General features: G+C 42.8%; 1 long non-coding RNA gene across 1 annotated transcript in view; it reads left to right on the top strand.

Moving 5' to 3' along the window:
• LOC144327688 (uncharacterized) overlaps positions 1-24,078 on the top strand; it is a 41,583-nt gene extending 17,505 nt beyond the window's left edge. Inside the window, exon 3 of the long non-coding RNA XR_013392763.1 lies at positions 23,697-24,078. This is a non-coding gene — a long non-coding RNA (uncharacterized LOC144327688). The remainder of the gene's footprint in view (positions 1-23,696) is intronic.
• The last annotated feature ends 2,973 nt before the right edge of the window (positions 24,079-27,051 follow it).

The following is a 27,051-nucleotide window of genomic DNA, read 5'->3' on the forward strand; positions in this document are numbered from 1 at the left end:
CTCAATAAAGCCAAACTTAGATTTACAAAATGTTTAGGGGTATGCGTAACAGAAAAAAACACTGGGGGGGGGGGGGACATATTGCAAGGAAACTGCTCCAATAGTAGAATCTTGAATTTGAATTTGGCCCAGTAATAAATGGGCAGCCGATACAGATTTTTGAGCAGAGGTGTTCATGCTGACAAGGTCTCAATCCTGTCAGCAATCATGCTGTAGCATTTTGTGCCAGTTGCAGTAACTTCCTGCTGAAATGCCCCCCTTTAATACTACACATGTTCTAGTTTACTTTTGTCCCACTTCTGTTGTGCTATGTCCTCTCTGGAAAGCAGTAGTATTGGCGAAGCAGTACAGAACAAAACAAGGCGGGAAAAGCCTAATACACCATTATTGTGTCAAAAACATGTTTCAGAATAAAGGTAAATGAACCCCTGACCATTAGGTCCAGTCGTGACTGACTCTGGGGTTGCAGCGCTCATCTCGCTTTATTGGCCGAGGGAGCAGGCTTACAGCTTCCGGGTCATGTGGCCAGCATGACTAAGCCGCTTCTGGCGAACCAGAGCAGCGCTCGGAAACACCGTTTACCTTCCCGCCAGAGCGGTACCTATTTATCTACTTGCACTTTGACGTGCTTTCGAACTGCTAGGTTGGCAGGAGCAGGGACCGAGCAACGGTAGCTCACCCCGTTGTGGGTATTCGAACCGCCGACCTGATCGGCAAATCCTAGGCTCTGTGGTTTAACCCACAGCGCCACACCCACATAAAACACAAGTCCGGAGGGGCCCTGGATCTGTACCGTTAGTTATCACGTGGTTCCAAGTATGCATTGAGAAAAAGCTAGAAAGTGAGTTCAGGTGTACGACTTTGATGCTGGGCCACAGTTCAGGACTATACAGATGAAGAAAAAGGTTTGCAGTAGTATCAGTTAATAGATAACATTGACCATTGAGGAAAATACTAATTGGAGACACTGTTGCAGAGAGGGGGAAATTTGCCTCCCGCCTTGACAATGAATGGTTCAGCCCTTACTAATAGGTATGGTGAAGAGTAGTAATAATAATAATAATAATAATAATAATAATAATAATAATAATAATAATAATAATAATTTATTATTTATACCCCACCCATCTGGCTGGGCTTCCCCAGCCACTCTGGGCGGCTTCCAAAAGAATATTAAAATACTATAATACATCAAACATTAAAAGCTTCCCGAAACAGGGCTGCCTTCAGATGTCTTCTAAAAGCCTGGTAGTTGTTGTTCTCTTTGACATCTGGTGGGAGGGCGTTCCACAGGGAAGGCGCCACTACTGAGAAGGCCCTCTGCCTGGTTCCCTGTAACTTGGCTTCTCGCAGTGAGGGAACCGCTAAAGGCCCTCGGTGCTGGACCTCAGTGTCCAGGTAGAATGATGGGGGTGGAGACGCTCTTTCAGATATACTGGACCGAGGCCGTTTAGGGCTTTAAGGGTCAGCACCAACACTTTGAATTGTGCTCGGAAACGTACTGGGAGCCACTGTAGGTCTTTCAAGATCGGTGTTATGTGGTCTCTGCGGCCTCTCCCAGTCACCAGTCTAGCTGCCGCGTTCTGGATTAGTTGTAGTTTCCGGGTCACCTTCAAAGGTAGCCCCACGTAGAGCGCATTGCAGTAGTCCAAGCGGGAGATAACCAGAGCATGCACCACTCTGGCGAGACAGTCCGCAGGCAGATAGGGTCTCAGCCTGCAATGCACCTCTGGGCATAAAGCATACATCAACACATGACTACCAAAATCCTCACAATATATTCAAGCTTTCCTTGCACACATGCCTACCCAGTCATATTGACATTTCCCCCCCCTAGCTATAAATAAGAGCACCTCTTCCGATTCCTTCCCATTAGATTGTTGTGCCTATATTTCAGCTCAGTAACTGCAAGGCATTTACCTACTGACAAAACTTTAGTGAGCTGTCCAAATCATAAATATAGTTTGCAATTGGCTGTGCTGGGTTTTGTGCCTTTTCTTTTTGCAAGCAGAGATAAATAACCAGGACCATGTAAATCCATCTTTTCATATATCTCCATGCTGCCTTCCGATCTCACATTCTGTATACAGTTTTACCTCAGGTTAAGTACTTAATTCGTTCCGGAGGTCCGTTCTTAACCTGAAGCACCACTTTAGCTAATGGGGCCTCCTGCTGCTGCCACACCGCCGGAGCACGATTTCTGTTCTCATCCTGAAGCAAAGTTCTTAACCTGAAGCACTATTTTTGGGTTAGCGGACTCTGTAACCTGAAGCGTATGTAACCTGAAGCGTATGTAACCTGAGGTAGCACTGTATTCCTCATACCCTGAAGCAGTGCTTTCCCCCCTAGAAAAATAGGTGCAGGAACTCCCACTTTTTTTTTTTGAAGGACAACCCTACATTGTTGAGCTTTTTCAGGGTGTGTGTGTGCTTTTTTCAACCCCTGCCCTGTGGCAGAAAACCAGCACTGTAAAGAGAAGTGCTAGATAAAGTGGTTAGTGGTTGAGAGTGGCAGCCACCATCTTCATTTCCCCAAGTCAGCAGCTCAGTCTGAAGGTTTCAATTTGCTGTCTCTCCATTCAGAAAATCCTCTCCAACCTAGCTTCCAGGTACGTCCTCTTTCTCATTCTCCAAAGCACAACTGTGTTGTTTTGAAATTAGCCTTCCATTCCCACATCTCCAGCAACTCCTTCAGCGTGGAACAATCAGATCTCTGTTTCCAACTGGCCCGGTGACAAGATAAGGGCCTCTTTTCTTCCAGACTAATACTTTATTACCAACTAATAGTTGCTTCAGGGTTTAGGATAAAAAGTAAAACTCACCACAGGGAGGATTTCAGAGACTGAGAGTAGCTTTCTGCCAAATGGTTCACGGCAGCTCAGCAATTATCCCATTCCTTTATTTCTCAGAAGGAAAGCATGCTCCCCAAGTCTCTTGCTATAAAACTGTAAAATCCATATATATATATATATATATATATATATATATATATATGCGCACATGCTGATTTAACATGAAAATTATATTCATTGTAAATGTTTTCCTGGCAATTTGCTTGTCATAAATGTCTATTGCAGTGAAAAATCTCGGTGGGGAACTGGATGTGTTTATTCCGTACGTAGCGATGATTTGTTTAAAAAAAGAAAAAAGAAGATACAATGACAATAGAAGTACAAATATTATGATTTTTAAATTCTCTGGAAAACTGAAATCAGAGTTAACTCAAACATCATTCCCACGCCGCAACTTTTAGAAATGTGTTACTTCTCCTATAGCGATTGCAGAGCGCATTAGCATAAGATATGAAGAAATAAAATAGCATGTCGTAGAGCTAATTCTAATTGCCCCAGCTAAAAAATGTGCCGTGCTTGCTGTCACCTGATATTCTTGGTCTGCAAGAATTTCCCCAGCCACTCTGTGCGGCTTTCAGTCCTCCTCTCAGTGATTTCAGTCCCCCTTTCACCCAAGATATTTTCAGGTGATGTAATTTTAAGTGACTTCTTCCAGGAACTCCTGACTTTTTTCAGCTGCCAGCAGGTATATCTTTTGATATGAAGCTTAACTAACATAATCACATATTCCTTCCTGCTTGCCCCTTCCTCCGTATTTCTCGCCTTGCTTTGTTGTTTCCTGGGGCATTCCACGTCAGTTCAACACGGTCATGCCACCCACTGTCTTGGATTTTGATGAAACTTGGTGTAGACCCTTCCCTTATGGTTGAAAGAAAACCCCTTAATCCCCCCCCCCCCAATCACAAGGTCAAATTCCATTATATTGCAAGGCAAGACATAGACATAATCCACTCTTCCTTCGAAACCCGTTTCAGAGATGTGCACACACTCACTGGAACTCGCAAATTCCACAACTTTAAACCACTCAATTCTACAGGCACAACTGAAGCAAGAAGAATGAGCATTAATAAAGAACCCTCCCTCACTTTCAACCTCAGGAGCCTCCCCAAACTTCCTATGAATGCAGATTATCTGTATCCTGAATGTTTTGTCGCTTGCAGGCATGATCATTTGTGGTACTTTGGAATGATATCCGAGATTAATCAAGACGAGGAAGATGCTTTTGTAAAATTTCTCCACCCTAATGGACCTTCACCTTCATTCTGCTGGCCATGCCATGCCGATTCTTGTTTCCTCATATGCTTGGTATTGTACAACCCCCGCAGACAATAACTGGCAGAAGATACTTCTTTCCCAATGAGTGTATGGTGTTGAGGGAAGAAAAAATGAAAAACTTGCATGTGATACTGAGGCTACTACAAAGAAATGGAGGAACATTGAACTTGTAATCAACTGTGATGAGAGCTGCGCAGAGTGTGTAAGCGGCTCTGCTTGCATTACAATCAGCTAGGAGGAGGGGCGGAAGGGGCTGCCGTCTGTCCGTCCTCCCGCTTTACTGTAAAACAAGCAGAGCAAGAGCTGCTTACATGCGTGTAAGCTGTTCCCCCTTTGCTTGCTTTAAAGCTAGCCACGGAGGAGGGAAGGAAAGGGAGCCATGGCTGCTGCCCGTCCCTCCTCCATGGCATTTGCTTCACAAGACACACAGAAATTTCCCCTTACTTTTTAGGAGGAAAAAAGTGTGTCTTATGGAGTGAAAAATACGGTATACATTTTTTTTAGGTATTTATAAAATCTTTTGAGTGCTGGTGTGTTTTTTCCCCTCAAATCCTCCTCATGTTACTGACCTCTGTGTAAAATTTCAAAGAGATCTGATCATTGGTTATGGAGAAAAAAAATAAAATGTACAAAAATAGAAGAAGAAGAAGAAGAAGAAGAAGAAGAAGAAGAGGAGGAGGAGGAGGAGGAGGAGGAGGAGGAGTTTGGATTTGATATCACGCTTTATCACTACCAAAAGGAGTCTCAAGCGGCTAACATTCTCCTTTCCCTTCCTCTCCCACAACAAACACTCTGTGAGGTGAGTGGGGCTGAGAGACCTCAGAGAAGCATGACTAGCCCAAGGTCACCCAGCAGCTGCATGTGGAGGAGCGGAGACGTGAACCTGGTTCCCCAGATTACGAATCTACCGTTCTTAACCACTGCACCTTACTGGCTCTCAAAAGGCCGAGGATTTCAAGAGGGACAGAAACGCAGATTTCATGAAACTTTGAAGTGCTATAAAATTGATACCATTTGTGATAGGGGGGGGGGGAATTAAGGGGGTTTCTTTCAACCATAAGAGCAGGGTGTACACCAAGTTTCATCACCCCCCAAAATCTGATGGATTTGAATTGCGGTTTACATAGAGGGAGCTTATTGTGTATAGTGCTTACTTAACTGAAGTAAAATTGGTTTTATATGGGTGTTTTAACTTGGAACTGTTTAAATTGTATTGTTTATGGATAAATTCTGATGTATTGTTTCCGATATGGGCCAATGGCTGCAATAAATTTATCTATCTATCTATCACCATGTTTCATCAAAATCCGAGACGGTGGGTGGCAAAACCATTGTTTTTTTGCATTGATTTGATGTGGAATGACCCTCCCTTGTGTCTATTTTTGTGCTGCACACCCCTTGGAAGTAGGTAGTAGCTGTCCCCTCATTCTGTGGAAACTGGATGACAAACATTATCCTGATTTGTTTGCCGGGAAATTAGAAAACATGGACTGGTTCATGAAGTTAGATGGTGTTGTGTCAAAGCAAGTGTTACCTCACACCTACCGGTGCTTTTTCCTGTCATTTTCCTTGTAGCAAAAGGACCACTGTTTTGGCGAAGCAGGTTTCTTCCCAAGACCTCCCAGTCAATCTTAATTGCTCAACCTACATTTGCCTGTATGTGATTAAATTCCATCCCAAAATTGTGACAGCCTAGAAGCAGCCCAGAGGGGACGCAGGTGGCGCTGTGGGTTAAACCACAGAGCCTAGGGCTTGCCAATCAGAAGGTTGGCGGTTCGAATCCCCGTGACAGGGTGAGCTCCCATAGCTCGGTCCCTGCTCCTGCCAACCTAACAGTTCAAAAGCACGTCAAAGTGCAAGTAGATAAATAGGTACCGCTCCGGCGAGAAGGTAAACTGCATTTCCGTGTGCTGCTCTGGTTCACCAGAAGCGGCTTAGTCATGCTGGCCACATGACCCGGAAGCTGTCTGCGGACAAACGCCGGCTCCCTCGGCCAATAAAGCGAGATGAGCGCCGCAACCCCAGAGTTGGTCACGACTGGACCTAATGGTCAGGGGTCCCTTTACCTTTAGCTTTTAGAAGCAGCGCAGAGCTGTGACAATGAAATCCCTTGAAACCAGGGATCTGTCTGATTTGGGGGGGAGTTGTGGTTCTAGAGCTCTTTTGTATATCTCATAATGTTGTAGTCTGCTGAAGAGATCTAATTTGGCGCAGTATTAATAGGTCTGTATGCTGGTAAATGTGGGACATTTTTTCAGCTGGAACTTGCCAGAAGTCAGTTCTGGCACCTCTCAGGTGGGCATCTTTGCCATTACAAGAGAACAAGGGAGGCATTTGTGGTGAGTTCCGGCACCTCTTTTTCTAAAGAAAAAACACTGGTAGATGTATCAGATTTCCCTCCTCTCTACCACACACTGATCTGCTTGATAGTACTTGGTGGAGATGTCAAATTTTAGGTGTCAGTGTTTGCTCTGTATTTCCTCTCTTAGATGGGGCAGTTTATTTTATTTTAATGCATAACTAAAGAATAAAAAAGGAGACATGAAATGAAATTTAACATTGACAGTAAAGTTTCTACACATTCATGCCAGCTGAAGAGAGATCCTGGAATTTAACAATGCCTAGATCTAATAAACCACATAAGTGTCCTTTTCCGGGAAGATTCATTCCCATTTATTATTATTTTTTAAAGTGAGGCATACAATTCCATCTGACAGCTTCTTGCTTAAATGTCACAAAGACGGCCCAAATTAAATCATGCCTCCCATAGTCTGCAAACCCCAGAGATCCATTCCAAAATATTGTATTTTAAAGATAAGCTCCGCTCCCCCTTTCTCTTTTCCCCACGTCGCAAATCGCACACATCAAGTGTTGCAAGGAGGATTATGAAAAAGTACTAGCTGTGGGGTGGTTTCAGAAATTTCAATGCTTGTAAAGGGAACCTCAGGCTGTTAGCATGTTTTTTACTTTCTTTGACAGCGAGTAAATGTTCTGTGGCAGGGCAAATCTACAGGAAATAAAATTTTATGATGCACCGTAGCCGTAGTGGTTATATATCTATACGCTGCTGGCAGCCCATCAAAAGATACACATTTTCAATGTGATATATATATATATATATATATATATATATATATGCGCGCAAGCAGCTTGACTCCTGTAATCATAAACGCAGACAAGTGTACTCTGCATACACGTACCAGATGATGCCAATTTCCTGTAATAGAGTGGGTCTGCTACCGGATCCGGCCAATAAGATCAAAAAGCCCTGAAAGGCAAAAGGAAGTGCATTCGGTTCTGCCTAAATCTGGAAAGCAAACCACTTGGTTTCACATAAAAGGAAGCTCCTCCAGGCATATTACTCTAAACCTTCCTGTCTTCCATCGCGTTCAGAGGCTTTTTGGAATTGGATAAGTGTGCTAGCTCATTATCTCTCTGGCTGCCCAAGCCATGCCAACCAAACCTAAGGCCAAATCCTCTCACATGGCCTGCTAGCAGCAGTCTGTTGTAACAAGGTAGACTCAACAGCCATTGTTCATATGGGTGTATTACCTTCGCTGCAAGATTGGCACAGGCGTTTCACTCATTACAAAGTAACTAACCTGGGTTTGTTAATGAGCGGCTCCTGACTCTCTGTACGTCTCCTTTGCACAGTTCAATTTTAGGTGTGCGCTTATGAAAAATGGCCAAGGGGGGATACCTCATGCTGCATGAGAAGTGTGTTACACTGAAGTAAAGAAAGGGACAGACACAGAGACAGTAGGTGAACTGGTTTTTATTTGATTTTTTAAATGGAGGCGAGGGCAAATTTCCCTGCAGGATTTAAGAAAATAAAGGTTTGTGTGATCTTGGTTGGGAGATGGAACTTGGAAAGACAGATGGAACAGGAGAGAAAATAGGTAAATTTCTCACATTGGTTTATTTAAATAACTGCCCTCATTCCTCAGCTGTGGAGTTTGAGGGCTGTGTTGTTATTTAACTGCTGGCTTTGCAGTGCTTTTAATAAGAGTGGTTGGCCATTCCTATAAGTCTTCCTCACCTCAAATACTCTGTTTAGACCAGGATGGTCCAACTTTTCATACCAAGTGAGCTGCAAGAGTACTTTGACATGGAGCCCACAGGCTATCACTGTCTTGTGTGAGGGAGAGGAGTGAGGCCAACATTTGATGCCCCCCCTCACCACCCAGTTTTTAGGAGGCCGGGATTAGGTTGGCCTGTTGCCAACACTGTCACTGGATCTCTATGTGCTTTCTTCTCAGTGATTTATTGTTCTTGTTGCATGGTGTAATTGGATGGTGATAATGTTTTGAGCAGCTTAATTGTATTTCATTCGTTAATGGGAGCTACCTTTTGGGGGTGGGGTGAGAGTGTGTGTTTGGCTTTAAAGGGCAGAAAGAAATTATATCCATGTGGATGCAACTGCCTTGCACAAAGGGATCAGCAGAGAGCCCCACAGAGCCATCTTCCTTACCTGGGCTGGCGCAGGAGCAGGATCATACCATATAGAGCACCAATGTTTGCTTCTTACAAAAGTCCCAGGTGTTCATCCTGTCATCCCTCTCCTCAGGTCAGACGTGCATCAGGTAGGAATATCTTGTGGACTTGAGTCATAAGGAGGAGAGTGACAGCTAGATGAAAGCAAGGCATTTCCACTTGGGCCTCATGGTTTGCTTTTTCAGTGTACGAAACACTTTAAAAGAAAATGAGAATGCAAAGAAGAAGAAGAAGAAGAAGAGTTTGGATTTGATATCCCGCCTTTCACTCCCCTTCAGGAGTCTCAAAGCGGCTAACATTCTCCTTTCCCTTCCTCCCCCACAACAAACACTCTGTGAGGTGAGTGGGGCTGAGAGACTTCAAAGAAGTGTGACTGGCCCAAGGTCACCCAGCAGCTGCATGTGGAGGAGCGGAGACGCGAACCCGGTTACCCAGATTACGTGACTAACGCTCTTAACCACTACACCACACTGGCTCTCCAAACAAGCCTGCAGCAGGACCCACACTCACTATGTATCCCATCCTCTTAATACGTAAAAAAGAAGGTGGGGGGAGCAAAAGATGGGCTCACCTGCTGCTGAGGGCCAGAAGGGCCTTGCCTGCCCCCTTCCATCTGGGCAGAGAGGGCTCCGTTTTTGTTTTTTTAAATTGCTTTTATTTTTTATCTATGTCGTTTTAAATTGTAATTGATATTAATGCTGTATTGTGCGTCGAGGTCCCCAAGACACCCCCCAAAGAAAAACACAATTGACACTTAATTTTTGTTTAAGGTTTTTGGCATAATTTTGGCCACAACTTTATTCAAATTACAGCAATGTGAGTGGTTGCTTAGGCATTGGTAGCACTAACTGACCCCGCACGGGGACAGCTCTGACATTCGCACCCCACGCGAAGTCAGAAAGGGTAAGTCACCTGGGGAAAGAGACGGGACTGTGAACCATGCCTCATCTCTCCCCAGAATGCTCCCAGGGGCTTGCATGGCCCTAGCCCCTTGCCAGGGGGTTTCAGACAAAAGCATGGGGAGCCCCTGGGTTCCTTTAACATAAAACCCTTGCAGCAGCAGCAGCATTTTGGAGAGGCAGGCACAGCCAAATCCATACCCCTCCACCAACCAATTCCCAGACCAATGCCTAACCGCAACCTTACAAGTTGTGACGATTTGCTACGCAGTAGGCAAAAACCAAATGGCACACACTAATCAGCCAAATGGACAAAATTCCTACCGGGCCCCTGCCCCAAAGCAGACAACCCCATGACAGGCATAGCAAGGTCAAGCAAACAGCCTAAAATTAAGGAAGGGAGGGCAGGTGATCCGAAGCACGCAGCGAAAAGAGGAAGTTCGTCACTGCGTGCATTGTATTTAACAAACAGGGCTGTCAATCAATAAATGGCAACATTTAAATCTCCCCAGTAACAGCCCGCCCCTGCTTAAAGATGGCCAAACTCTTTTGCCCAGCAACAGTGAGGTGTCTTGTCATCCCCATCCGCAACCCGTGCTCTCCATGAGGGAGAACACACTTTCTTAGTTTTAGATGTTATGATTGATGTGGAAATTGTTTTTCATTTGGTTGTGTACTTTTTGATGTGTTTTATGTATTGCTTATCACTTTTGTTACGTTGGTAATTATGTAAATCTGGTCGTCTCGTAAGCCGCCTTGAGCATTGTTTTAACTATGGAAAGGCACCATACAAATAAAATGATGATGATGAAAAGAAGAATGAGATCAGGAAGACTGAAGGGAAGGTGAGGCAAGCCACAAGAAATACCTAAAAACTAAGGGGGGGGGGGCTAGGATTCAAAAAGATCTACACATTCAGACCTTGGAGCAGCAAAATTAGTGTCAGATTTATTAAACACTGTTTCTAATCGCTAGCATGTGACACTGTGCATGCAACCAAATGCCAATTGAGAACGAGGATGGGGATCTGGTAATGACTCTTCCCATGCTCAGTCAGCATAAGAGTCGATCTTGCCCTGAACACAGGTACGGAAAATGCTTTAATTAGGAACGGAAAAAATTTGCCTGGGAGAGATGCTTCTCCTGTGTTTTTGCAAACCGTGAGATCAGCCAGTGCATTGCTTTCACCTTGGGAACATCCTATGAAAGATCATTCTGGCTTTCCATGAGGCTCCCTTTCATTTACCAGCTATGATAGATAAATAGATAAAGTGAGAGAGAAACAGAGACAGAGAGATTTGTGCGTGTGTGTATCTCGCATACTGAGAGAGAGAAATTCAGGGCAGCGCTGAGGGAAAAAGTGATAGAAGCCCAAGCTGTGAAAACATCCTCGTTAGACCCACCAATGAAAAATTTAAGATAATTGTAAATCGGTTGTGTTGTCAAGAAAGCAATGGAGAGTGCAGAGGCCCTGTTTCAGAATGGTGGGGGGGGGGGCAGCTTGCATTGAATTAAGGAGACTAGCAAGGCAGACTGGAAGGGAACAGCTGCTGCTCCTCAGCACCACCATATGTGGATCTGTATGTTCAAGAGAGCACAGGGACTTTGGTTTCCTCGGGTTGTGCTCAGCAGGTCTATTAAGAAGGTGATCTTTCCATTTTCGGCAAGAGGGTAGCAACTCCCACAGAGATAGAAGATAAATTGCTGTGTGCATTAATTACACTGTGTGCTGGGAAGTCTGAGGTGAAAGACATTCAAAGAGGACAGCTTTGGGCAGGGCTAGGACATCATGCCTTTGTTGCCAGCTTCTGAGATTAGCCTGGCAGTGCTGCACGCAAGTTTTCGCTAGAAGCTTGAATTCGCGTAATTATGAGATGATCCCTCCTTTTTACTTGAACAAAAAAATAGGGGGGGGGGGCATTTGGCCCTTGGGTATTCTTTTGGCAGAAGTGATCTGAAACTTACACACATAATTCCTACTGTCTTCCAGTGTTTTGAGTGATCGCTGATCAATCAGAGGTGGATTTTCTCAAGAGGAGGGTAATTGTGCAGGCATTTAAGTCCCGTCATTCCTCAGTACTTGAGGACTGGGAGTCAAAGGTGTAGGATGGCTCCAATGAAAAGTGATGGGGATGGAGGGGAAGTGAAAAAGCAGCCTATGGTGTCATGGCCCGCTCAAACATGCAAGTCATTTCTTCCTCAGAGAAGAATATTAAATAATCGACAAGAGAGAGGCATATAAAGATTAACTTTTGGAATGACAAAATCAATGATAATATAGTTCTGTATAATGCTTTCCCACCCATATGATTTTGCGTTCTCTTTTCCTTAGATACAGTGGTACCTTGATTTACGAACTTAATCCATTCTGGAAGTCCGTTCTTAAACCAAAGTCATTCTTAAACTGAGGCGCTCTTGCCCTAATGAGGACTCCTACCACCGGTGCCCTTCGACCATTCAGCATCCATTCGTAGATCGAGGTAAAGTTCGCTAACCGGAACACCTACTTTAGTTTTGTGGAGTTCGTATACCGAATAGTTTGTTAACAAAACTGTTCTTAAACTGAGGTACCACTGTATAGCCGCAATTATAATCTTCCTCGTTTCTTGTCCAAACAAAGCAAATAAAGGGTGTGTGTAGAAAGGCTGTGATGAAATGCTTAGGGTATCAGAACCTGTGCATGAAGAAACTGCACAAAACAAAAAACACGCAAGCCATTTCTTTGAGCTGCAGTTAACAAGTGATGAATGTACCATACCCTCCAACATTTCTCCAATGAAAATAGGGATGTTCTATTCCATATTAGTAGTAGCAGTAGTAGTAGTAGTAGTAGTAATAGTAATAGTAGTAATTTTATTATTTATATCCCACCCATCTGACTGGGTTGCCCCAGACACACTGGTTGGCTTCCAACATATAATAAAACGCTAAACATTCAACTTCCCTATACAAGGCTGCCTTCAGATGTCTTCTAAAGGTTATCTCATTGGCTTGGGGGTCATATAACTCCATACCCTCCAACATTTATCCAGTGAAAATAGGGTTGTTCTAAGGAAAAGTAGGACATTCTGGGATCAAATCAGAAACCAGGATGGCTTCTGTAAATCAGGGACTTTCCCTGGAAAATAGGGATACTTAGAGAGTCTGACATGCATGTGTGGACAAACACTTAAGAATGTTGCAATTCCATTACCACATGTGACATCACTTGTACAGGACTCTGCTCCACAGCCTGTGGTACAGCTTCATGCTCCCCCTGTTTCTTGGTCCGTAGGGTGAAACTATGGGTTAAACTCCATAGCACACACACTCAAGCAGTAAGCTATGTCTCTGGTTCCCCCTTTCTCTTCAGTTAATCACAGACACAAAGAGCCCAATTGTTACTGGGACATAGCTGTCAATGTTTCCCTTAAAAAAATTCCCTTATTCCAAATAGGATTCCTCGCAAGAAAAGGGAAAAGTTGACAGCTATGTACTGGGACCACAGTTGCTGGGATAGCCCTCTAGTTCCCGTGAAGTCATGTGGAGAGGGGGTGATTGCTTCTGGGAAATGAAAGATCGAGAGGAGGGAGTGTAAGAAGCACCACGGAGATATGAAGGTGGCAGACCCATGATTCCCCCATGGTTATAAATGAAGAGTTATGCTAATTGAAAATGAAAACACAGATTATTACCTCACGATCACTCTCATAATATTTCGGAGCAGGATAAATCTGGCTCAGATCTTGCCCAGAAATGAAATATCTGTCAACTTTTTTATTCATGATACATTTTCTCTCAAGGCATACTCAATCATTTATTTCAGGCCTTAATCATTTAAGGCTGCAAAATTGATTCAAAATAGAGGTCAGTGTACAGGTATATCCTGACTTAACCTGAGGAATGCTAATACATTTTGATTGAACAGATTTTTGCAGGAGATTCTGAATTGAATTTCAGTGAGAGGGTAAACATAGGCATTGACGGCTAAGGAAATTCTATGCATCCAAAGGGAAATCATAAGTACAGTGCCCTGAATCAATTTAAAATGAGAAACCTGAAGAAAGTTTTTTTTGTTTTTTTTTGCAGAAGATTTCACTTTACCCTCATGAATATCAGTTGGTATTAAAAAATAAAATAAAATAAAATGAAGCAGCAGGCACACATTCGTGTATATATATATAGAGAGAGAGAGAGAGAGATAGAACATCGTTGTCCAAAGCTTTTGTTTAATGATTTCTCCTGATTATCTTCTCAAACAGTTTGATAATAATTACAGTGTAGGTGTTAAAGGCATTGTTTGGATCACTAGCTGTCCTGCCTTAGCACTGTCTATTTTTATTTCTCAGAGTGAACAATGATTTTCTTTTTTCATTGACCTCTTTTTTCATATTATTAAAAATGAGGCTCCAGGAATTGAGCCAAAACAACCTCCCATGCCACTCTGGCCTTTGCCCCAGTTTTGAAATCCTTCACAACCATCTTCCTCCTCTTCCTCACCAGTGACAACTGTGAGGCTAGTAACAAAGCAAACACATGGAGCTCCTTGAAGGGGGTAGGAAGAGAACCTAATTCAAGCTATCCATAGAAAGACATATTATTCCAGTGAATAATTTGGATCTCAAATTTATCTTGACGTCTGGGTACCACAAGCAGAGAAGGGGGCCAATAGGAGGCAGATCAGAATACCCATTCCTTAAGACACTGATCAGAATATCCACGGTGTTCACGAGTACTTGTTCAAAATACCATTTAGCCTCATGTAAATTTCAGTTGCACGATTCACCTTGTTGTATATATTTCAACAATCCCAAAGTCTGAGAGTTGGTGGCTCAGATGCTGTTGTAAACAACCCCATTGAAGAAGATACAGTGGTGCCTCGCAAGACGAAAAGAATCCGTTCCGCGAGTCTCTTCGTCTTGCGGTTTTTTCGTCTTGCGAAGCAAGCCCATTAGCGGCTTAGCAGATTAGCGCTATTAGCGGCTTAGCGGATCAGCTGATAAGCGGCTTAGCGGCTTAGCGGATCAGCTGATAAGCGGCTTAGCGGATCAGCTGTTAAGCGTCTTAGCGGATCAGCTGATAAGCGGCTTAGCGATCAGCTGTTAAGCGGCTTAGCGGCTTAGCGGATCAGCTGTTAAGCGGCTTAGCGGCTTAGCGGATCAGCTGATAAGCGGCTTAGCGGCTTGGGAAAAAGGGGGGGAGGAAAAAAAACCTGCAGGAACTCGCAAGACATTTTCGTCTTGCGAAGCAAGCCCATAGGAAATTCATTTTGCGAAGCACCTCCAAAACGGAAAACCCTTTTGTCTAGTGGGTTTTCCGTCTTGCGAGACATTCGTCTTGCGGGGCACCACTGTAAGTGGTTACCCAAACCTTTTTGCTGGTTGTGAAGGGGCCCCTATAACAGTTTCAGGGCCCCCCAAATGTAGGTCCATCACTGTACACACATGGTTCAATGCAACTGGATTAAGCTACCTAATGGTGAGTATTGTTATAGGTTTGGGGGGGGGCAGATTCCCCTAAATTCTTGGGTGCCTGCTCCTTCCCTTGGATTTAGTAAAAGCTAGACTTAATGAAGGTTTGATTAAACTTTGCCAAACACAGAAACCCACTGGATGCAGTTGTGCTAATGAGCCAATCTAGCTCTCCAAAGTTACCGTATTTTTCACTCTATAGCACGCACCCGACCATAACACGCATGTAGTTTTGAGAGGAGGAAAATCCGTAGGCATGCCACCCGTAGGCATTCCCTCCATAACACGCACAGACATTTCCCCTTACTTTCTAGGAGGAAAAAAGTGAGTGTTATGGTGCAAAAAATACGGTAAGTGGATGGGCCATTAGCAGGCGACAAAAGCCAGTGATGGTGCAAGAAGGAAACCATCAGAGGCCAAGACTGGTAGACAAAGGGGAGTAGGGGCCCTTCTTTCCTGGGTGCTAGTGGGCAGAGGCACAGGCCAACTTTGGGGTTTCAATTTTGAATGACGTAGGCTGCGGGAGGTCCTTGGAGTTGGTCAGCAGCGAGAAGAAGGAGGTGCAGAATTCCATTTGAGCTGGGGATGACAGACTGAAAATTAGAGACACAGAGGATGGTTTTTTGCTGTCCCCTAAGCGGGGAAGCTTGACCTTCATAAGATGTGAATGCTCTGCAACCCGTCCATGTAGGTTCAGGTTGTGTATATGTTTAAATAAAAGCATATATACATATTTCTGAAATAAACATGAACCTTGGGTAAGCGCCTGGAATTCTATAGAATCCCTAGAATCCCACACTGTTTGGAGATGGGGTGGCATATAATGGTATTCTTGTGGTCACTGAAGCTGCTCTCTGGGTTTTTTTGTTTTTTACTCTCTTAGATTTCCCCCTAAAATATGTGGGGGGGCTGGGGGGGATATTTCTGCAAATCTTGGGGGGTTCTCCCTCTTATTTTTCAGTGACAGCATATTCCCTACATTCTTTTTGACGCTCATCATTCGATTTTGCTCTTTGAGGGAGTAATATTCTGTTGCTGCTGTCTAGAAATGAAAATGAACATGGTTTACGTCTAAAGAGCCCAAATGTGTAGACACCGTTTACTCAGCCAGTCACAGTTTTGAAAGAAGCAGTGAAAGACGTTTGCTTCAGGGTACTGAGCTCATTAGGCAAATTGGCTGTAGAAGGCATACAAAGGGATCCTCCATACATAATGTTCCTTCCTGAAAAGGCACTGAGCTGCCTCTTTGCTCCTGCCAAACCAGTTGTTTTCTTTTAGGTTTTTTATTAACAATTTCAACATAACAATTATCAAAACAAATCATCTTCATTATTTCCCCCCCTTTTTCCCTCCCCCTCCCCAAAGAACCCTCCCCCCTCCCCCCAAGACTTCCCTCAGCTCCTCTGTCTGATTTCTCAACTCATGTTATTCTCTGCATACTGTAAAATGGTATATATCCTTTTATTATCTGTCTACTATATTAACCCTCAATAAATTTGTGTATGTTTATTCAAAACCTGCCAAGGAGTCCAATTCATTTGTTGTCTTTTTAAATAATTTGTGAAAAGTTCCCATTCTTCTTTAAAGTCACAGTTGTCCTTTTCTCGCAGTTTGTATGTCAGTTTTGCCAGCTCCGCATAGTTCATCAATTTCTCTTGCCACTGTTCTTTTGTCGGGGTTTCCTCATTCTTCCATCCTTGTGCTATCCAGACTCTTGCCGCTGTTGTAGCATACATAAATAAGTTCTTTAATTTCCTTGGCAGGTCTTGTCCTACAATCCCTAACAAAAATGCTTCTGTGTGTTTTTTTTACAAATGTCATTTTAAACATTTTCTTCAATTCATTATATATCATTTCCCATAATTTTTTAATTTCTCTACATTCCCACCACATATGGTAAAAGGTCCCTTTTCTTTACATTTCCAACATATATTTGACCTGGTTTTATACATTCTTGCTATCTGTACTGGTGTTATATACCATCTGTACAGCATTTTCATGTAGTTTTCTTTCAAAGGAGAACAGTCTGTGAATTTCTGCCTGACCAGTTTTAATGTGCTAGGCTTAGCATGTCATCCAAACTGTGGTTGTATACACACCATCCATTTATAGCACAAATAATCTTGAGAACAGGGGTCGACTTCGGTAACACTGTGCCCTGAGCGAGGACAAAATTTGTCTGTCCCCTAAATGTTTCCTACCTAACTTTGAGTAGACACCCATATAAAGATAGGTGGTAGTAATATTAGTAGTGTTTGGCACCCCTCGACTCAGCACCCTGTGCAGGGGAACCACCTGCGCCATGCTAAATCCAGTGCTGTGGGAAACTAGTTCTGTAAAAGGTAAAATATTGTTCCTATGATCCTTAGTGAAGTGCTTTAAATGTATATAGTGTGTGTGTAGGCTGAGACTCATGGTTTAGCCCTCTCCTTAATAACCATAAGCTGTAACAGAGGACAAACTTTGAACCGGGGAGAAGCAGAGCTTCAAGCGCATCTCCAGGAGTTCACATGTTCACACAGTCTTGGTATGCCATAGTTTATAATAATAATAATTTGTTATTTATACCCCACCCATCTGGCTGGGTTTCCTGGCAACTCTGGGCGGCTCCCAACAGAATATTAAAAACACGATAAAACATCAAAAACTTCCCTAAACAGGACTGCCTTCAGATGTCTTCTAAAAGTCAAATGGTTGTTTATTTCCTTGACATCTGATGGGAGGGCGTTCCACAGGGCGGCACCACTACCGAGAAGGCCCTCTGCCTGGATCCCTGTAGCGTCACTTCTTGCAGTGAGGGAACCGCCAGAAGGCCCTTGGCTGTGGACCTCAGCGACTGGGCAGAACGATGGGGGTGGAGGCACTGCTTCAGGTATACTGGGCCAAGGCCGTTTAGGGCTTTAAAGGTCAGCACTAACACTTTGAATTTGTTCCAGTAGCACCTTAAAGACCAACTAAGTTAGTTCTTGGTATGAGCTTTCGTGTGCATGCACACTTCTTCAGATACACTGAAACAGAAGTTGCCAGATCCTTCTATATAGTGAGAAGGTGGGGAGGGGTATTACTCAGAGGAGGGTGGGGATGGCAGATAGCTGTGATAGCTGTCACAGCTATCTGCCAATCACCCATCCCCACCCTCCTCTGAGTAATACCCCTCCCCACCTTCTCACTATATAGAAGGATCTGGCAACTTCTGTTTCAGTGTATCTGAAGAAGTGTGCATGCACACGAAAGCTCATACCAAGAACTAACTTAGTTGGTCTTTAAGGTGCTACTGGAAGGAATTTTTTTTGTTTTGACTATGGCAGACCAACACGGCTACCCATCTGTAACTGGAACTTTGAATTTGGCATACTGTGTCATGCAAACCAGGCTATAGACTTAACTCATTGATTACTTAGCATTGTCCACATGCTGGTGAGCATGTGAGGAGCCAAAAACCAGACATGCAAACTTTGTCCTGGCTGTTTCTGAAACCAGATGAAGGGCCATGGGATACCTGAAGTAACCATTAATTGTTATTTTTGGTGAAGATGCTTTTTCTCTATTTTTAGATGTGTCATTTTAATTCTTTGCTCCATTCAGCATACCAGGGTTTGTAGTCCTGCAGCAATTTTGTTCGATGCACATTATCTATTAACTGCTATTTTTGCTTATTTTTGTTATGTTCAGTGGCCAACAACACAAAGCTATTTAACATGCTTTCTCCTTGGGTATGCATGGTAAGCAGACCAAAGCTCAGTATAATTAAAAATGTGGCCCAGCTTTACCTAATTGTATCAGGTGGCTAAAAATCCTCGCAGCCATTTGGCATCTATCTGTCCAAGTAAAATGACTTATAATTTTTAACCATTGCCACTGGAGCGAGCGAGGCTTGGGGCTATTATGGTTAGAGAATGCTAAGCAGAGAAAAGCTATGCCTTTCTGAGCAGAAAGAACAATGCCCTGCTTCCATCCCGTATTTTTAATCTGCAAATTGGATATTCTTTTTTTTTTTTTTAAGTCAAATGCTTTGCCCTATGACATGTAGTATCTCTGCCACGTAAATCTCAGGATGAAAAAGATTGGAAATAACCCTTGGATTCCAGCCCTGCCCATGCTTAAAAGAGCACAGGCAGTCCATATTGATTGCCCATGCTCTCAGCAGCAATAAGTATAAACTCAACCCTTTGCTGTCCAGTTTTCCTCTTGAATAAGGGCTGCATTCGTCACTCTGGTTGTCAATACATCCTGATGGAGTTTTAAGACTCATCAATATTTCACCATGCTCCCATTGACTCAGCAATTATGCAGTAATTGATTTAAGTCTGATTATCATCATGTTAACATTTTAATGTTCAGAAGTCGGGATAAGTGAATGTGAAAGAATTGGAAGTGTTTTTCCGCTGCTTTTGACGGAGGGTAGGAGAACAGTTATTGTATAGTAATGTGATTTCAGCTTCTATTAAGTATTTCACATGTACTTCAGAAGACAGGGCAGTTGGTGTGGGCCTGAGAGATTTTGATTCAAACCACATATTTGTCATGGATTCACTAGCTGGCCTGGGGCGAATGTCACTGACATCGCAACCTCAGTTTGCTTGTTGTTAAGAGGAATATTTGTTCCTGGCTCCCCATGGTTCTTAGAAAGATGCAGAAATGGTGTGGCATTGCCAAAGAAAAAGTCCTAGGGGGTCAGGCAAATTAAGTAAGTTTTTGTTTATTTCCTTTTGTTCCTTTTTTCTTTGCATCTCTTTTCTTTATAAGAAAGATATTTGTTCCACTTGGGTTTCCATTGACTTAAAATAAATCACATGAAATCACAACTGCAGGCTTTTGCTTGTATGATGTAATAATTTTTAGCCCAGTATATTATATTCTAAGGGACAGGGGTGGCGCTGTGGTCTAAACCACTGAGCCTAGGGCTTGCTGATCGGAAGCTCAGTGGTTCAAATCTCCATGATGGGGTGTGCTCCCGTTGCTCGGTCCCAGCTCCTGCCAACCTAGCAGTTTGAAAGCACATCAAGTGCAAGTAGATAAATAGGTACCGCACTGGCGGGAAGGTAAACGGCGTTTCTGTGCACTGCTCTGGTTTCACCAGAAGCAGCTTAGACATGCTGGCCACATGACCCAGAAAAACTGCGGACAAACGTCGGCTCCCTCGGCCAGTAAAGTGAGATGAGCACCGCAACCCCAGAGTCGTCCATGACTGGAATTAATGGTCAGGGGTCCCTTTACCTTTATATTATATTCTTAGGGTAGCCCTTTGTCTGGTTTTATAAAATGATACCATTTGGAACATATTGATGATATAATGTGTTCATCCCCCCCTCCCATGTGCATCTGTATTAAAACTATTCTTAACTGTTTTTATATATGGAATTGTTTTATATGATATTATTTTTGTTTTTGCACTTTTTGTGTTTTATGTAACTGTTTTATTTTGTTTTATAATTGTATAATTTATTGTTGTAAATTGTCTTGAGATTTTGTGGTAAAGGGCAGGTAGGAAATTTTATTAATAAATAAATGAAGTGGGGTGTTTTTTAAAAGGTGCCCACTAGGCTAGAGAGCCAGGAGGAGTGCTGGTGAGTTACTGTATGACCCTCTCGTCTCCAAATGCATACCCACTTCCATAAAATATCCAAAATGTTCCTACAGTTATGCAGCATCCATATACAGCCACAAACGTTACAGAGAGGATTTTTTCTTCTTCTCTCAGACCTGGAATAAATATGTATGGCTGACGTATCTGAAGTGGCAATCATGATTTTGGTAGATGCCCATCCAGAGCATGATTTGCCAGGTGTGTACATACACAGGGACACACACCATTGTTGGGACTGCCTATATCTGTTTTCAAATGCACACACTGCTTGATAATGCAGAATCAATGAGCTTTTATTTTTGGAAGGAAGCCCATTTCTCAAGAGGTGCTTTTCATGGGCAAGAACTATACAACAGATCTAGATTGTGGGTGGATTATGTAGAAAAAGCTAGCAATTGATTGTAGAATAAAATGTGTGTATCCGGCCTGGGTTTCACTCACTTTGAATAAACAGGTGTGTAGCTTGGGGACGTTCCTCAAGTAATCTTTTTCACTTGAAGCCCTAGTTTGCAAGCCATTCTGCAGACCAAAATGGAGAGAGAGAGAGAGAGCGAAAGAAAGAAAGAAAGAAAGAAAGAAAGAAAGGGCATATTGTTCCAGACCCAAACAGGGCATGCACAAAAGTTAAAGGCCTGAGAAGAGCTCACACTTCCTCTGCAATTTTCAGTGAGGAGAAACGCTATGTATGTCTTTGGTTATGTCTGTGTTTAAAAGGAAGATGTGTTATGTCTTTGTCTGCCACAAGGCTTCGTTTTGTTATAATGTGACATGCCTGTTTAGCAGTGGTTACTCGGTGGTAGGTTCTGGCAGAGGAAAGAGACTCTTTGAGTTTTAGTAGGTGTGGCTTGGATCAGGCCAGTTCAAGCTAGAATGGACAGTTAAAAGTCTGTTGGGGGTTAACTGTGAAGGAGAGATGACTTGGATTGGGACTGATGAGTTGGATGGGGATAAGAGGATAAGAGGATAAGAGGGTGGGATGGGGCATTAGGAAAGTTGACTTGAGGGCAAAGCCAGCAACAGTGGCTCCTCAGCCTGTGGAAACTGCAATCCAGCACCTGATACGTGTATCAGTTTTTCTTTATCTATATAAAATCCGCTTAATCAGCCTACTTTTAGGTTATCCTGTCTCAGGCGATGGAGCCCCTTTCACATCCAGGTGCAACTACGTTCCTCAGAGGTTATAAAGCCTTCTGAAGGAATGGGTGGCAGAAAATGAATTAAAAATACATATATACAGACACTTGTGTGTAGATAAAGAAGACTCAGGGGTCAAGATACCTGACATTGTGGTGGTAGAGGTGGAAGCTCCCCACAGTAGGTATAAGAGCTATGACACTGCTTGTAAGATAATGCATGAATACCCTTGTTCTACTTGATGCTATTTCCTCACTCCTCATGCGAATAAACTGTTTGTAATGTTTATTCCTCATGGGAAGAAAATGTTTGCCGTGTCAAATAGTTCTTCCCAAAATTTCTGTGTACAAGTGCTAATTATTCTGCTCTTTTCCATCAACACTCCTGGTACATTTTGGTTTGCTTTCATGTTTGTTTTTGAAGAAAGTTGGTGGTGGTGGGGAGAAGAGAGAAAGCCATCAACAATAACAGCAGACAATCAAAAGTTGCTTATAAGAGCTGACCGTTGCTACATTGCTTGAAGTGATGGAATTAGCAAGTAGCAGAAAATCCATATAAGATTAGTCTACTGCACAGGTTCAATAAAATGCACCACTAACCAGATCTAGTTTAATGATGGCTGCTTTGGCATTTGATCATCTGTATGAAGGACGAATGAGCGGGAAAATAACCTAAGAACTACTCAAGGCCATATGAAAGAGGCAAACTGAAACCCACTTTCCTGTGACTAAACCTCATTGAATTGAACAGGATTTCAATTCTATGCGGGGCTACCTTTGAAGGTGACCTGGAAACTACAACTAATCCAGAATGTGGCAGCTAGACTGGTGACTGGGGGTGGCTGCTGAGACCACATAACACCGGTCTTGAAAGACCTACATTGGCTCCCAGTACATTTCCGAGCACAATTCAAAGTGTTGGTGTTGACCTTTAAAGCCCCAAATGGCCTCGGCCCAGTATACCTGAAGGAGCGTCTCCACCCCCATCGTTCTGCACGGACACTGAGGTTCAGTGTGAGGGTGTCTGGCGGTTCCCTCACTGCAAGAAGCAAAGTTACAGGGAACCAGGCAGAGGACCTTCTCAGTAGTGGCGCCCGCCCTGTGGAATGCCCTCCCATCAGATGTCAAAGAGATAAACAACTACCTGACATTTAGAAGACATCTGAAGGCAGCCCTTTTCTTGGAAGTTTTTAATGTGTGACATTTTAATGTATTTTTACTCTTTGTTGGAAGTCGCCCGGAGTGGCTGGGGAAATTATTATTATTATTATTATTATTATTATTATTATTATTATTATTATTATTTGCTTTGGAGTAGATTTGGTTAGGATTGCACTGTAAGGCTGCAATCCTATGTACACTTATACTTGAATAAGCATGCATTGGATCAGATTGAAAGGGAGGGAGGGAGAAGACTGTGGAGGTAAAATTCTTGCTCTTGTTCTGCAATTCCTTGTGTGCGACATGGCTTCCCTAATATTTGGCTGTCTGTATACTTCCTAAAACAGTGAAACTATTGTTGCACGGCTGTGAAAAAGGTATCTCACTTTCCAGAAACTAGATTTTAAAACCTACATCGCAAAGGAGAAAAGGGGAGAAATTTTCAAGGAAATAAAGTGAAACGGTAAAAAAAATACAATGCAGAAGGCTGGACACCTCCATGCAAGCTACATTTGTAGAACTAGCAACAAGTTTCAGTGACCAGTGGCATCATAAGATTTCCCACTAGGAGCAAAAAAGGGAGTGCAGCTTAGGGAACACATAGCACACTGAAACACAATGCTTCAGATAAGGTGGCTTGTCTTTTTCATTTCTGCATATAATTAGAAGAAGGCCATCTCCACATTTTGGAGGGTCTTTTGATAATATTTTTTTCCATTGGGTCCTATTCCCATCCAGAAGATGCTCATGACACTAAATTCATGTCTATCCTGGAGATGTCATGTGCCCCAGGTTCAGTACAGAAACTGCAAACCAGTTTCTTATATTTTCCCCATTCTGTCCTAGGTTGGAAAGGCTATGCAACTTCTTCCAAGATGTGCTGTCGACAGTCCAAACTACATCTCCTAGTCAGCGTGAAGGGGACACAAATCATATCATTTATCAGAGACTCAACGTCAAGGTAATGTGCACGACTGCTTCAGATAGTTGAAGTGCGGAAATGTCCTTTGCATTATTGTGAGACCAGTGAAAATCTCGCTGGTTGAATAAGGAGGAGGCAGTTCTCTGATTCAAGAAACCGTTTGGCATGCCTTTGGAAGAAGGGTTAGGATAGTAATTTCACTTTATTTCTGTCCTTTCCCATTGTTTCATTAAACTGAGTTTATCTCTTTGAAGCTAATGTACCTGCTCAAGAAATGGGAAAGAAAACAACTTCCATAGGTGTTGCAACACATCGAAGCCAATAGAGTGAGTTCCAGCAGCATGTTCACTGCTTTTGAACTGAAAGCCAGCCCTGAGAGTTGGTGTAGTCAGGGGGTGCCAGGTGCCACTTTTGGGCCCACACATGCCAGGATAAGACAAAGGCCAAGCTGTGTCCTTGGCCTGTAATCTCTACACCATTCCAGAGATTGGGTCTTGATCTGATAGGACCATTGTCTAGAGCCACTAAACGAGGACACAAATATATCCTCACAATTTTGGATTTTGCGACCAGGTATCCCAAAGCCACCCTGTTGCGAAATATAACGACGGAGACCATGGCGGATGCTTTAATTAATTATATGAGTCGGTTAGGTTTTGCTAGTGAGATTGTCACTGATTTGGGAACCTCTTTTACCTCATGACTAATGAAAAGGTTGTGGGAAGTGTGTGGCATCAAGCACATAACTTCAACACCTTCCATCCCGAAACAAACAGTTTGGTGGAAAGGTTTAATGGGACTTTGATCCGCATGATCAAAGCCTATGCAGCAGAGAACCCCAATGACTGAGATTGCAAATTACAACCTCTTCTTTATGTGTATCGCGATATACCCCAAGAAAGTACAGGGTTTAGTCCTTTTGAGCTGTTACTAGGACGAAAAGTAAAAGGACCGTTAGACTTGCTCCGTATGACTTGGGAGGAGTATCAAGACAGAGATCCAGAGTCAGTGATAGACTACGTATACAATCTGCAAAATACATTGAAAAGATCCTTAGCGATAGCAGGGGGAAATTTAAAAGCGGCCCAAACAAAGCAGAAAACCTGGTACGACAAAAAGGCCAGAGTAAGAACTTTTGAACCCGATAGTGAAGTGTTGCTGTTGAGGCCAACCAAAGGAAATAAAATGCAACTAGCATGGGAGGGACTGTACAAAATCGTGTCCAAAATGAGTGATGTGAATTATGTAATCCAACAAGGGGAAGAAGGGCGTAAGGTGGTTCATGTGAACATGTTAAAGCCTTATATTAGACCAGAAGGCTGGACACTGTATACAATATGTGAAGATCCAGACAAAGCCGATATAACATGCTGGGAAGGGAGAGGGGAGCAACTGTGCAATCTACAAGAAATAAAGGTACCTTCATAAGCAAGAAATTACTTCTGAGAGAAAGACATCTTTCAACCACCGAGAAGGAATGTGTGGGCATTACAGAAACTGAAGCCGTACATCTGGGGCCAATGTACCAATGTTATATGGGATGTGAAGGGTATAATAACAGGTTAGTAAATGTTTATTTGCATTAGATATGTAATGCTGATTGATCAGGAGAATAACTAGGTTAAGTTATCCCTCCTGAGTCAATCTTCTTAAGGGGGTAGGTATGTGGCGTTTGCCCTCATATGTGTGTGACATCATACTGGGTTCATAGGGAAAGGGTTAACTAATTGTAAAATGACTAACCAATGGGAACCCAGGGGGAAGAGTTAATTGTGTATAAGGTTGAAGCACAGAGGTTTTTGGGAGGAGTTAGAGTTGTGGAGAAGACAGCCTGGAGTTAGAAGAGACAGAAAAGATAAGCCTGTGGGTTGGGCTAGTCTGGTGTGAGAGAGTGAGAGAATTTGTTAAGAGGAGTCAGTCAAACAGTTGTGATAACCAGTCAGAAGGTATTAGGAAGGTATAGGCCAGTAAATAAACTAAAGTTAAGATATTGACAGGAATATTATCTGAGAAACCATAAACTTGTTAATGTTGTAAAATAAACTTGTTTTTGTTGTTGTTCAATTTTAACAACTGACTGGACTCGGTGTTTTACCTGAGAGTAACTGGTTGGCGGGGAAGCGAGCACAGTGGTGGCACAGGGATCAATAGACCGTTAAACGTCCGGGAAACCTGTGTGATCGCCACATTCACAGTTAATTATTTACAGGTCTGTGCTTCTCTGTGGAATAGTATAGTATTTGTCTGACTCTGCTCTCAGTTCTTTGTTGCATGTATGTTGTGTGTGGCTATTTTACCCGCCTTCCATATGTGCACAAATGTGCACATTCGCATTGCGCTGAACCCGGAAGTGAGCCAGAAAATGTCACAAAGGGGTGGAATGGGGCGGGAGGGGTGTTTGTAAGCTTTTTCAATGGTGTTCCAAATATACGTGATTTCACTGACGTGTGCAGTGCCTCAGAACGTAAGCACCTTGAAAATAGGGGGGTTGCCTGTAGTCTGCACAAGCACTGTGTTAGTATAACATGCGTGTGACAAGCAACAGTTACTTAGATCAGTTTTGCGTAAAACACATGCATTCATGAAGAAGTGTCAATACATACAATACCATGCAGGAAGATGTGAATTTCTGTGAAAATAAAGACGGTTTGAATATTCTCAGCAAGAACCCAGCTTTAATCCCACATATCTCTAGACAGGGCTGGAAAATACTTGTATCTGAAACCTTGGGGAACTTCCGCCAATTAGTTTAGATGATACTCAGTCTGACTCATAGGGATGCTTGCAAAAAAATAATATTTGCCGTTCTGACAGCAAGTGATCTGATCTGCATCTCTGAAACTAATGTACAATCAGAATTTAGTAGGGAGGTTATTGGGTTGTTGTTTTTATTTTGATTATGTATTTTGTGGTTTTGTATTTTGATTTTATTCTGTGAACCACCCTGAGACCTCAGGGTATAGGGCAGTATATAAATTCTATTAATAATAATAGTAGTAGAAGTAGTAGTAGTAGTCATCCACTCACTTTCACATTTGCTACAATGTTCAAATGCAATTCTGAGCTCAAAAAATCAACATCTTAAGAATTATTTGCTTATTTAAGAGACAATAATTTAGAAATGTGTGTTGAGAGAAAATGTATATTAAAATACATATGCAAATGTGAATTTGAGCAGATTGCTGTAAAAACAAACCAAAAAAATTTCACTGATCAATGTAGAAACATGATAGACATGTAGGTCAACACATGCAAAAGTGACATGGGCCAAAGATGAAT

Source organism: Podarcis muralis, chromosome 5, assembly GCF_964188315.1.
Source record: "Podarcis muralis chromosome 5, rPodMur119.hap1.1, whole genome shotgun sequence".
NCBI classification, from domain to species: Eukaryota; Metazoa; Chordata; class Lepidosauria; order Squamata; family Lacertidae; genus Podarcis; species Podarcis muralis.